This window comes from Schistocerca cancellata, chromosome 6 (assembly GCF_023864275.1).
Source record: "Schistocerca cancellata isolate TAMUIC-IGC-003103 chromosome 6, iqSchCanc2.1, whole genome shotgun sequence".
Taxonomy (NCBI): domain Eukaryota; kingdom Metazoa; phylum Arthropoda; class Insecta; order Orthoptera; family Acrididae; genus Schistocerca; species Schistocerca cancellata.
In genome coordinates, this window is record NC_064631.1 from 309,279,496 (window position 1) to 309,291,537 (window position 12,042).

The following is a 12,042-nucleotide window of genomic DNA, read 5'->3' on the forward strand; positions in this document are numbered from 1 at the left end:
TACATATTCATTAAAAATCCACAAGTTAAATACAGGGTGAGGCAAATAAAAGTGGCCCGGATGAGTAGACATGATTTCACCTGAATTTCTGGCAGCATTAACGGGGGAGGAAAGGACCTACAGTTACTTCCAACATGGTGGAGCAATTGTCCATACAGCTAGCTGAACCTTGGAGCTCATTTACACACTCTTCATGCCTGACAATTTTTAGCAGAGATCAGTCTCGTAGCAGCCTTAGCCGGCAACCCAGGTCAACTGACCGGTCAGTGTGCGGTTACTTTGTGTAACCAGCCCTCAAGTCTAAGGTGTATCGCAACAGCCCTCATAGGTTTCATGAACTGCAGCAGAACATTGCAGATGAGACTGCAGCAATTCCAGCTTTCCCGCTCCGATACGCCTTCAGAAACTTGCTGATCAGGGCCCATAAGCGTCAGGAGACGAATGGTTGTCACTTTCAACGACTGCTATAGCCAAATTAGTAATGTATTTGATCTCCTATACTGTGTTTCTTTGTACGCGGGAACTCTTTTCTCCGGGCCACATTTATTTGCCCCATCCTGTGTTAACAAAGAATGCACAACATGACAGTAATAGCTATTTAAAATCAAGTTAAAATTACGAGTGAGACGAGGTATTGCTTCCACAGCCTGTCCTACTGTGCGAATATTCATTCGACGATCAGCGAGAGTGATGTCGTGCATTTGTCCTTCGGCGGTCATATTAATCGGGCATCAGGGGAAAGACCCATTCCAAATGCATGTACAACCACGTTTAAATTGGTTTCATCATAATGTAATATTGTTTTCACTGATGGCGTAGGGTCACCATAAATAGGAACTAGTTTCACATTTATCTCGTCACACAATTTCCTACCCACAAGCAAAACGTGAATCATTCAGCAATATTGTAATTTTCCATCTCGGCGGAAACTCCCTTACCAGGAGTTACTGAAGTATCTAAATGCTATTAACCAATATTATCTTTGTATTTGAGACTTTTGACATTTGTCGGCATGACATTACCAACAGTATCTTCAAACATGGTTACTTTACTGAAGCGCCCTCGAATAATATGGATGACTGCAAGTAAAACAAAATAATACATAATAGTGTTAGCGTAAACTGTGATTCAAGTGTCTTACTGACAACTTCTCATTTTGCTGATAACGTCACATTCTCCACGAACCTATCGCTTAGATTTATACGACAGCATCACGATGAATGTTTCATGCCCTGGCTGGTACGCGAATCCAGAGAATCCAGATAATCGTCAAGGCAGCGTATTAAGCGATTTGCGGTGAACTTGGATAGCTGCCCATTCTTTTTGTATCAGTGCTGTGCCAGTACAGCTGAAACTTCTTGTTTGGGTCAATGTCTTTGTTTTTGTCTATTTCAGATAGCCTCAGGAGCAGCTCTCTTTCTTTCAGAACAGGGACCTCAGCTCTCGACAATTTGACTTTTGATGACTACGCAACTTAGCAACAGGTCGAGACCTCTCAACCTCTCATATACAATGATGTCATCAGTTACACAATGCGTTATAGGTACTTTTCAAAATCAGAACCAGTAAGAAGTATCTCTTTTGTATACATCGGTAAACAGCATCTGCAATTAATACTAAATTGACATTCCGTTTCATTTGTTTGCACATTTCTAGAATTTCCGTCACGGTCATCTTTCGACTCTTCTTTGCAAAATGTAATACTTCACTTTCTACATCATACGAATGGTTTTCTGTTATTAGATGATCATCGAAGATTCCTTTTTTCTTTTCTAAAATAACCTAAATATAACTGCTGTGTCCGACTGATCAATATACAGTTTCCCGTAGTAGCGCCATGTGGTTTAATACACAGTAATCAGTGTCGAGGGTTGGAGTTTATCTTCCTTATGGAGTAAAAATTTTGATGTGCTTTTGGTATTGTTAAATTCAGGTCTGCAGTTGCGAGATTCCAACTTTTTAGCTTGGTTATCTGAAATTTGGCCAGTTTATGGTCTCCTCTCAGTCCTATACTATCGCAGATTTCTGTGATAATTTATAAAAAATTTTCTGCAGTAAGAGCCAATGAATTTCCGAATTCAGAGTTGGTTCAGGAATGTGAATGATGTACTGTGTTTATGGGCTGGTACCACTAGACAGAAAGACAAATTACTACAACTTTCAAACTCCCAATATAATAAAATTTAGTTAACTGTAGAGCTGAGTATGCAGGAGGCAGTGGAAACCATTGGTTTAGGGACACATGATTTATATCAACAGGACATGTGGCCCTTAATTGAGAAGTGTCGTGATGATCTCTTCTTTGGCGAAAGATTCCTTAGTAGTAGGCCTCGTATCTCCGGGAGGGGACTGCCAAAGGGGAGGTGATCGTGGGAGAAAGACTGAATAACCAACGAAACGACAACAAGTCAGGGGGTGGAATTTCAGAAGCCTGGAGGTGGTAGGGAAGTTAGAAATCCGAAATGGGAAATGCAAAGGTTCAATCTAGATTCAGTTCAGGTCAGTGAAGTGAAGTGAAATGGAAAGAATACCAGGGTAATAGCAACAGCAGCAGAAAATGGTACAGCGTTAGTAGGATTCGTTATGAATAAGATGGTAAGGCAGACAGTGAGTTACTGATAACCGTTGAGTAATAGGGTTGTTCTCATTAGAATAGATAGCAAACCGACACTGACTACAAGACTTCAGCTGTACGTGCCTACGTTGATAGTGCAGAATGAGCAAATGGAGAAAGTATATGAGAATATTGAACAGGTAATTCGGTACATGAAGAGAGATGAAAGTCTAATAGCCATAGAAGACTGTAATGGGATTGTAAGCGATAGCGTAAAAGAAGAGTTTATAAGACAATATGTGCTTGTTAGAAGGGATGAGAGAGGAGAAAGGCTAACTGAGTTCTGCAAATAAATTGCAGCTAGTAACAGGAAACAACCCATCCAAGATTCGCGGGTGGAACAGCTATACTTCAAAAGTGATGGGAAATACGAGAAGATTCCAGTTAGATTACTACATCATGGCCAGCAGAGATTTTGAAATTAGATATTGTCTTGTAAGACGTATCCAGGAGCAGATAGCGTCTCAGATCACAGTATAGAAATGAGGAATAGCAGAAGGAGACTTATCAGGAAGAATCAATAAGCAGAGCAGTGCAATATGTAAGCGCTAGGAAATGAAGAGAGATCATTGAAGGTTTCTGAGGCTGTAGATGTTGCTATAATGAGTAGGTCAGTAGGCAGTTCAGTTGAAGAGGAATGGACATCTCTAAGAAGGGCAATCACAGATATTGGATAGTAAAACATACGTACAAGTAAATCGACAGTGAAGAAACAGTGGGTAGCGGAAGGAGTATTCTAATTTATCGTCCAAAGAAGAAAATCCAAAAATCTTAGGAGATATTCAGGAATACAGGAGTCTACTTAAGAATGAGATAAACGGGATGAGTAAGGAAGCTATGGAGAAATAGCTGCATGAAAAATGTGAAGGAAATGAAAAAGATGTGGTTTTTGGAAAGACTAACTCAGCATACAGGAAAGTCGTAACGACTTCCGGTGAGATTAACATTAACTGTGTAGTAGGAATTCTAATGTTAAATGCAGAGGGTAGAGCGGTTAGGTGGAAAGAGTGCGCCGAAATACTTTATTTGGGGGAGGGCTAATGAAGTGATGAAAGAAATAATAGGAGTAGACAGGGAAGAAATATGGGATACAGTATTCGAATCGGAATTTAAAAGAGCTTTGAACGACTTAAGATCAAATGAGGCAGAAAGGGTAGATAGCATTCCATTGGAATTTGTAAAATTATTGTGGGACGTGGAATAAAACAATTACTAACACTGATGTGTAGAATGTAGGAGTCAGGTGATATCTCATCAGACCACCGGAAAAATATCAGCCACATAGTTTCGAAGATACCAAGAGCCGAGAAGTGCGAAAATTATTGCATAATCAGCCTAACAGCATATTCATCCAAGCTGCAGACAACAATAATATACAGAAGAACGAAAAAGAAAACTAATCATCTGTTAGATGACGATCAATTTGGCTTTAGGAAAGATGGAGGTACCAGAGAATCAGTTCTGACATTGCTGTTGATAACGGAGGCAAGGCTGAAGAAAAGTCAAGACGCATTCATAGCATCTGACGACAGGAAAAAGCGTTAGACGTGGTAAAATGGCGCAAGATACTCTGAATTCTGATATTAACAGGATTACGCTACAGGGAATGATGGGTAATATGAAAAGGCTAAGAAGAAGTGTTCGGGTTAAAAAGGGGTTTAAGAAAAGGATGTAGTCTTTCCCCCTTACTTTTCAGTCTGTATATGGATGAAGCACTTATTGAAATAAAAAAAAATGTTCAAGATTGAAAGTAAAACTGCATGTAGTAGGTTATCAATAATAAGATTCGCTGATGACATTTCCATCCTCAGTGAAAGTGAGAAAGAGTTGAAGGATCTTTTGAATGTAATCAACAGTCTAATGAGTACAGATTATGTACTGAGACTATATCGAAGAAAGACGAAAGCAATGCGGAGTAGCGGTAATGAGAACAGCAGGAAACCTAATACCAGAATTGGGAATGACAAGTAGACGAAGTTAAGAAATTGTCCTACCTAAGCCACAAACTTACCGTTTTCTTTTCTTTGTTAATTTCCCGTTATCTTCCATTTTTAAATTTCCGCCCAACCGAAATCTTGGATTATTTAATTTCCCGTCATCCGTCAACTTTGAGTTTGTAATTTACTGCCAACATTAATTTTTATATTTAACAGCATCTGACACCTTTAATTTTTGAGTTTGCCACCTGGAAGTTAACAGGAGGACGATAAAATGTATCAGTCAGTCCCCCCTGACTAACTCGATAACTAGTAAATTGCTAATTTTGTTCACAAAACCTAAACGTAAGTATGTTTCAGTGGTGTCGGTTGGATGCTAGCCATCAGTTTACTTTAGTGCGCGGGTTCCAGCACGCCAACGGTCATCTCACATTTGGGAATTGCCACGAGCGTCACAACCCCGATATTTCACCATCTCGCCGAAAAGGCACTCAATGATAGCCCTGCTAATCCATTCTCGTAGGTATACAATGTAATTATCCAAATCATATCGAGGTGGCTTGGGTAGTATTATTGGTTCAAATGGCTCTGAGCACTATGGGACTTAACATCTATGGTCATCAGTCCCCTAGAACTTAGAACTACTTAAACCTAACTAACCTAAGGACATCACACAACACCCAGTCATCACGAGGCAGAGAAAATCCCGGTAGTATTATTGGTCAGCCACGAATAAAAATAAGAGGAACTGCACTACCCTTCAAATGTAACAGAGGCGGTTTGTCCTCAAACGAACAGCAGTAGCAAATGCAAGGGATTGATAGTTACGGAACTGTTTCCCTTAAGACAAAAGAACACGGAAGACAGCGATATTAGACGAACGTCTTGCCTTCCTTGTCTTGTGTAATACTTCCATCAGTGACTTTAAATATAATTCTTTCCACAAATCTTGTACTTACTACGAAGAGAACCTATACTCACGTTCGCTATTCGTAGAACTCCAGAAACCAATCTCAATCACGTGGAAATGAAAGATAGATACAACACAGAAAAATAATATGCAAAGAAACTTTCATTTGCATTAATGAATTTACACTGCCGCGCATATCGTCCAGTAATACTCTTTCCCGTCTGCATATAATAAACGGAATAAAGGGTCAACATTCAATGCTTCCATCAGGCGAGCATTCGGATATCTGTGTGTTTAAACTTTTGAAGACACAGCCATCAGAAATTTCGCAAGTTCAAGCCCATGCCCCGAAATCTTTACCCCACATGTGAGAGCATAATCATTTGAGAAGGCGATCATACCGTCGTTCCAATAATCGTCACCGTTGGAAATCATACTTGTACACACATACAGAGTCACTTGCTACTAGCACATGTTACTGCGTGTCATTTTTGCGGTGTGAACTGCCATTATCCAGATACTTCTTTGGATACTCGAAACAGTGTCCGAAAAGCGATAGTACTCCTGAAGTACTGTATTACGATATAACTTTTTTCCGAGCGTTCCTCTACATTACCTGCCTCTCAGGCAGTCCACTAGCGACTTAATCTTCCGAGCGCTTCAACGCCTTAGCTGGTGACCTCTTCACTGAATATATGCTTCGGCACTCGTGAGGCACAATGGAAGTATCCACATTTTAAAATGAAGGAAAACAAAAGAGCTGAACCACAGGAATCTGACCCGTCAGATATTGTCTTCAATTGCTTTCTTCAGATCACAAAATAAATACACTGACAGAAAAAATTGTAGCCCCACGAAGGAGTTGTGCGGCATAAACGATAGATGTTGGGAGTGTTCTACATCTGAAAGATGATGTCTATTCAAATTTGGCACCAGCGCATGAGAGGATGCAAATCAGGTTTGCTTAAAATAAGCGCTTTAAGGATCTTGTGAATTACCTTTGAGAGTGGTCATGGTGAGCTGAAGTTAGCCAAGAATGCCTTTACGGCCACAAAGAATCCCTCACTGAGTTTGAAGGAGATCGTGTAATATGTCAACGAGAAGCTTCATGATACTTCTGCGATATTTCAGGAAGAGCAGAAAACTTTAAGGAATCCAAGCTGTACCCCACACCCCATTTCCCCTCAGCAGTGTAATATTAAAATGAGGCATCCAAATCAGATTACATTTTCAACAAACAAATAGCTAAAATTAATTTAAAAATCTAATAAGCACAGGTGGGCTTTGTGCCTGACTCTTCTCCAGTCCAGTCACTCATGGCGTATTGTTAAAATGATGTGTTAAAATGTCGAGTTCAAAGATACGCAGAAAAAATAGTTTTAATGTTCACAGACGTTGAACCCAACGATATTTGTCTCAGAACTGGGACTTACAAACAAAAATGAAACATCCAAACAAAATTGGCTCTCCTCTACAGTATCCGAATGCTCAGAAATGTATTTCTTTTTGCGCGATGTGCAGAAGCAGTTATCCAAAGAATTACATAAACGGTGTAACTTATAGTATATTTATCCATACTTAAAAGAATGCAATATTCTGATATTTTTCTGCAAACAAGGCTTTTATCAGAAACATTAGACAAATCGTGTACATTGCAATATTTTTGACCGAGCTAAAACTATCCGAACATTCTGTGTCACCTTCGCCCAAAAATGTCATCTTCCCTTAGACATGTACGACTAGTGTAATTTTTGGATACTTAACCGAAAGCTCCGTACGACCTCTTTGGCCATAGCTAAGGAACCGCCTGCTTTGTCTCTCGCCGAGGGACAGTTTCAGAATCTCCTGTCATACATCATCTATAAATTTTAAATTCATCCTTACCTTTATTTCCTTAAATTTCTCGCCTATTTAGGTTTTAAATTTCTCCGCATCTGCCATCTCAACGATAGCATGCATTGAAGTTCACTCATGATTACATATGTGCATGTGTCGAGGTCATTGATGATGTCATGCACTCATGGTCAATGACCTCATGTGATATTAGCAGTGAGCGTAGGTTGTGACATCACAATGATGACGTGATGTATAAAGGTGTGTGGCTTGTGCCATGGTTGTAAGTCATTGATCTGGGTCCCATGCCTTAGAAATGTAAACAATGTGGTTGGTCGCACTCCGTCGTACTTAACAACGAGTCGTGTTTCCGTTCGCCGTGCTATCAGTCCGGCGCCAACGTGTCTGTAGACGATCCGTTGAATAATCACACGTTGCATCGGTTCTCGAAATTCATACCTCTCCAGTTCCTGGGACTATTGTGTGAAAGCTGCTCGTTCTGTAAATGCAAAGCATCAGCTCAATGGCCCAAAGTCAACATGTTGATGGTTTCATTCTTTCCATTTACGACAGTGTAATTTACACAGCGTAGGGATGTTGCGTAAGGTGAACACAATGATTGTCTTATAAACGCAATCATTTTGTTGTATATTTCAGCCTCAGCGGACGCCGATGGTATCGTTGTTTGTTTCGAATTCGTAGCAGATTATCATCAGAAGTTTTCAGTACGTTGCACCGTGAGTGCCACTCCTGAACTGTTCAGTTCTACTATAACGTCTTTTCAGATAACGAAAACTTGGTACGAAATCACTATGTGCCCTGCGACTGAAATGCCAATGAAGCGATTTTTTAATGTATATGATCACATTACAGTATTTTAAGGCGGAAAATGTCGTTATTTCACGAATTTTGTACGACTATGTTACCTGCCCGAAGAAAAGTCTATGGGTTCCTGGGAAAATGGTAATTCATTCCCACTACCCCGTTCTACCAGTCTGTTAACGAATTGCAAAGCGTCAGCTGTGCTACAGCCACACGTCAGCCAACTTGTGCCTTTGCACGATTAAAATCTTTTCTTTTTTCTTTTTGTGCCAACTATGCGTAGGGACGAACATTGCTATCAACTTTGTCACTAGTTCTGTAATATGTGCATGCAGTTCTACGACCGGAACATGGAATTCGTACATCGAGACACTCTTGTAGGAATTTGCGATCTGCATCTCCCGCGTCCAGAGGCTTAAGCGCTACGCTTCTTCGCTGAATAAATAGTCAATTAAACACTGGTAATTACACAGCAGAGTGAGGGTACTTAAGTCTAATTGGTTCAGCAGCTTGAACAGGTATTCCGGTATTAAGAATACTGAATTGGTTCGAATTACACACAGAGACAGTATCCTGTATAGAAGAAACGAACACAGTCCGTACCTGGGAACAGTTTAATAGTTGGTTTTCTTGTTGTGAAGGAGACGGTAGCTTCAAGTGCACAGGTCCTCATTATGCGAAGAGACGCCGAGCAGTCCGGAGCCATTCGGAGCAGCGTTCAGTTACAAAGCTCGCTTATTATTCTTACGTGTCTCCAAGTGCTCTGGCAGTTAATAGACTCTAATGACGGCTGTTAATTTAATTCGCGCTGCGAATTACTGCGATAATTGGTGGAGCCTGTGGATAACAGCACCGCCGGTCTGTCGGTAAGTTCGCTTTAACTGCCGCAGGAGAGAGACAGTGTCGTGAAGGCAAAGTGCCCGCTTCTTCTCGTGCAGTCGTTACCGCGATCGCCCTTCGATGCACCTGGCTATGCACAGAGTCAACGTTACTCCCTTCTCTGCGTCGGTCGATGTCATTCTCACACGTCTGCAAAGTGCACTGCCAGCGAACGACGCCTTAACCCATCCCGTTGTTTACACAACACACATTGTTACGGTGCAACTACAACGAATAATGACGGGTATGGGTAAGATAATCGCTGCCATGCAGCGACGATGTGTGCTGTTGAGAGTTAATGCGTGATTTTCTCACGAACTCTATGGTAGCAAATGGGCTTCTAACGTTTTTACAGTACAGTCTGCTATTCTACAATCCCAATATGTTCATCATAAATTTAACAAGCAAATAAACGTAGCACCGTATACCCACCCGAACTCGTTACTACGTCCTGAGGCACCCTTTTTACCGAAACTTAAAGCGTGTCATCTTGATTAGAGTTACCTGTGGTTACAAGAAATTGTTTATGCAACGTAGCACAAAACCTTTTGATTTTAAATAACCGTTTTTTCGATTCATTTCAATACATAATTCATGTTTTCATACTTTATGCTAATCGTTCCATTCTCAGGTAACTATGGCACTCCAAAAGCTTCTACAATCGGTTTGCTTACTCTAGTCATTGTCTGTCTGACAAGGAAACCCTTGATTCCAAGGTAGCAAAACCAGTCTCCAGTAAGGCTCATTTGAAAGTGGTGTATTAACAATTATAGCGGGAAAAATACTAGCTATCAATGCTACACCAGTATCCAGTAAGGGTCATTTGAAAGTGGTGTATTAACATTTATAGAGGGAAAAATACTAGCTATCAATGCTTCACCATGTGCATCAAGAGGGTGACAAAGTGAGTGTCCGGGAGGTGCAGAGGTCGACCTTCCATGAAATGTATGCACAACACTTCACAAAGTGCACATCATAGACATTCAAGAAATGTTCAACACAAACCATTAAGTTCCACTATAAACACCGAATGAAAAATGGCGCTCTACAGTGATCGTAAAGATTTGCACGGTGACGATCGAAGGCGAACTGCTTGAGACTTATGCACACTGTTCAGACAGGTATCCCCTCTTCAAGACTGCATATAAAATCGTATTGGTGTATCTGGATGATGAGAACTAATGGAATGTGATGGCATGCAAGAGAATGCGAAACAGTCTGTCCTGGAGCTTATCGTGAAACTGGCTATCTTTTAAGGCGTAGCTGCAGATAGTGCGATAATACGTTTTAGAGGCATGGAAAAAAACAAACATCCAGAGGCTGTATTTGCCCAGTAGTTTCAGATGGTATGAATTGCAATGTCAATTCTGGGGGCTAGTTTGCTCTCAAGGAGCATGCTTTTTATACACCGATCAAGAATCAAGCAAAAGCAAATTATTATGACCAGCTGTTGGCCAAAAGCAGTGCTAATACCCTAGCTGTAGTTCTATTACGGCCGTTTACCCACCATTGCCTTCTGTAAGGTAAATATTTCCTGCTGACCTTTAAAGATCACGCACACGAGAGGCAAAGCACCTACCTGCAGCTTCTCACAGCACAATCAATATTTTTCCAGCCAATTTACCATCGAGATTAACAATTGGCATAATTGTATACTAATGCGTTCAGGCCTAGATGTTAGTTGACTTGATACAGTCCCCTTGGTACCTCTATTTTCCAAGGTTCCTTTCACATATATTTCCTCTTCAAATACTGATTGGTCGGAACTAAAGATGATGTTGGTTTGTAGAGCGATTATCTACGCAGTCATCAGCGCCCATATAAAGTCGCAATTTGTACACAATCCAATCTAGGCACTAACGCAAATGATGAGAATGATGATGAAATGATGAGGAGAACACATACACCCAGTCCCCGGGCAGAGAAAATCCCCAACCCGGCCAGGAATAGAAACCGGGATCACGTGATCCAGACGCAGCCACACTACCCACTAGACCATGAGTTGCCGACGGGCTAAAGAAAAATTTGTTATTGTTAATCTCATTTACGAGTCATCGAGCCAACTGCGAAATTGCTGTGCATCGTCAAGTTCATGCTTTGTTTGAAATTTCATTCTCTTACGTCTTCCAATTCTGTAGCGCTATTTTAAGTTATGGAATGATCCACTGCTTCCCTTGAAATCATTATAATCTATGTCCTGCACAATTTAATGTGCGTAACGTAGTAAGTCACTGCCATGTACCCCATGTAAATTGTATAGAACATCATTTAAACTAGCAAACGCCAATTTTTGTAAGAAGTGTGCGCTGTCCTCCCTCGATTATCCGTACATTTTTATGCACTACACGATCTCATTGCTGCGGACATAACTTAATTATTTTCATAATTCTTTTTTTTACTAGGCTGCAGATACCTTTCACGAACACAATTATGTTTAGTACCCGCTCCAAGGAAATCACTGCCCTTTACTACGTTTCACTGGAGACGGAGTTTGTGACTCCCTGTTCGATACGGAGGATAAAGTACAAGGCTTAATACCAGTTTCAATATCAGTTTCAGTTGTTAAAAGCGTGTCGTCATCATTGTACTCCTCATGTACATTGTCCGCACGGTCGAGAGTATACGACACCACACATTCCATTACTCATCTTGCAGAAACGCTGCCGTTTCGTCTATCAGTTCATTCTCACCCTGCAAAACTTCTTGGGTTCCTTTCTGACGAAATGTCAACTTTGGCAACTGTTGTTGTAGATATACGCGTAACTCAATTAACATCATTGGCCTTCTGCAACCTCACACTCAAGGGGTTCCTTTTTAGCTGCCTCCAGCATCTGGTTCACCATTCGAGGATGCTGTCGCAGATGCCTAGCCAAACTTGCCATGTATTTGTAACAGTGCAGTTTCTTTGCAAATAAATGTAAGTCATTAGGCTCGGACTGATCCTCGAATTTTAAGTATTTTAGTATTTGTCGGGCTATGCTATATTCTGAGTCGTAGTCATCTCACTGGTTTCATGTAGACTCTCACAACTTTCTCTCCTAAATTAA